The following is a 2,542-nucleotide window of genomic DNA, read 5'->3' as shown; positions in this document are numbered from 1 at the left end:
ATATATATATATATACATATACATATATATATGTATGGATGTAAATGTATATATGAAACCAGCTTAAGCGTTTTATTGCTATTAAGTTTCCTCGCATTTATGTTGCACATTTCCCTCTTTGATATTGACAATAACATAATAAACAAAATTGAAAATGTTTCTATGGCAGACAGACAAAGAGCAGAATGGAGAACACATATCATTATATATTATATATATTAGTAATGCAACTGACCGCTAGATCCTTTCATCCATCACGAAATAAGAGTTAGAGGGAGCTGGTTAGAGCAAATTTTATTCTGTTTCTCCATCTGTTTAAATTGATATTTTCTGTTTTCTCATTTTAGGTTGTGAATTGTGCGGTTTGAAAATGAATGTCATTCGATTATTTGAAATTTCATCTTTGAACAAAATGCTGTATCTTTTTTTTTTTGCTTGCTGTTTGGCCTCAACGTAATTCTGATGCGGCAGACTCATAATCCTCTTTCCTGAAGGCATAAAGTGTGAAATTTTGGGAGAGGGTTATAATCGATTACATTGGTCCCAGAGCTCAACTGGTACTTATTTTATCGACCCCGAAGTATGAAAGGCAAAGTCGATCACGACGGAATTTTAACTCAGAGCGTAACGAGCCGGAAGAAATGTTGCTAAGCTTTTTGTCCGTTGTGCTAACGATGCAGCCAGCTCGTCTCCTTGAGGAGACCTATGATTAAAGGCAGTCAAAATATGAATCAGGTGACTAAATCGGTGGCCAATTGGTTGAGTTGTTAGAACGTCGGATAAATTGCTCTATATTAATCGTTCCTATGATCTAAGTTCAAATCTCACAGTGTTCGAATTTTCCTTCCATCATTTCTTGTCGATAAATACAATATTTAATACTTGACATATAGGCATTAAAAAGTTGTGTAAGCAATATGTATGTCATGGTATGTCTGTACAGGATTATGTGCCATACATGATCTAACACTTAGTATACAGCAGTTAAGATGTGTATAACAAATATATCCAATATTATGATATATCTCTACATCACATAAGTGACGATGGCAAATCTAATCCATCCTGTTTGGTACGACCACTTGGTGCCTGGATATTTTTTCCCGTCTGGAGATAACTTCCTCCCTACCTCTGTGCCACCAGTTTCAGTGACAGTGAAAATTGTAACGGCTGGTGATCTTCCTCCACTGACTGGTCCATTAAAAATAAAACAGAACAGAGAAGTGAGACGTATCTCGTATGGTATGATAACTCTGATATGTTATACAAAAACGTAGTAGTCTTTATCACATAATTTCTCTAAATTGTCACACTTCACATACATTAAATTTGTAGGTCAGACAATATAGGAGAAAGGTTAAGTAGCTCAGAAAAACTTTCTGCATATTAAGTGCAAATATGATTGTGACAAATATGAATAACTGTAATTATTCATGTGGTTGGCACTCCGTCGGTTACGACGATGAGGGTTGCAGTTGATCCGATCAATAGAACAGCCTGCTCGTGAAATTAACATGTGAGTGGCTGAGCACTCCACAGACATGTGCACCTTTAACACAGTTCTTGGGGAGATTCAGCGTGACACAGTGTGACAAGGCTGGCCCTTTGAAATACAGGTACAACTGAAACAGGAAGAGTGAGAGAAAGTTGTGGTGAAAGAGTACAGCAGGGTTCACCATCACCCCCTGCCGGAGCCTCGTAGAACTTTAGGTGTTTTCGCTCAATAAACACTCACAATGCCCGTTCTGGGAATCGAAACCACGATCCTACGACCGCGAGTCCACTGCCCTAACCACTGGGCCATTACGCCTCCACAATTGTTCATGTAATTAGTACTAAAAGCTCTCTCTAGAAGTATATGAATGTAAAATGATAAACAACGAAGATACACAACTTCATTAAAATCAGTCAAGGGAAACTTTAGAGGAAATAAAGAGAATTAAATATTTTAGTCAACAACTCGTTAAAAAAAAAACAAACAAACTTGTTTCGCTATTTTTAAACGTCTTCAGAGAAGTATACTCTACTGTGATGGCGAGATTATAAGTGGTCAATAAAATCAATCATCAAATATAGAATTTCAGATAATCGATTTTTATTGGAGTTATCTCGCTTGCATGTTGTTTCAAGATTTTAAATTCCTATAAAGAAATATTTTGTCTTCTACTCGCATGACTAACTCAGCAGATCTGTGCATTACATAATCGGGTTTGTTTCGTATTTGTATTGGTAATTCAAAATTGCCACTGACGTATTTTCCTGCTCAGTATTGCCCCTTTTTTCACTCTCCTGTCTTAGAAAGAACTTTTCCTCCACCACCTCCTCTTCCTGTCCTTCCACTATATAACCTCGTGGGCATCGGTGTCGATTTTTTCTTCCTCCGTTTTTCCATTCTTTGAACTTTCCGTCTTTCCGACGAAGGGCTGCGCCCGAAACGTCATACTCTCTCTCTTTCCTTTCCCGAGCGTCTAATAACACTATCCGTATCACGTCCTCACTTTGTTGTTTTTTGTTATTGTTTTTTGTCTTTTTTAAAAACTTA

This window comes from Octopus bimaculoides, chromosome 8, assembly GCF_001194135.2.
Source record: "Octopus bimaculoides isolate UCB-OBI-ISO-001 chromosome 8, ASM119413v2, whole genome shotgun sequence".
In the NCBI taxonomy this organism is placed as follows: Eukaryota; Metazoa; Mollusca; class Cephalopoda; order Octopoda; family Octopodidae; genus Octopus; species Octopus bimaculoides.
The sequence above is the reverse complement of the archived record's forward strand: the minus strand, read 5'-3'. Positions refer to the sequence as shown.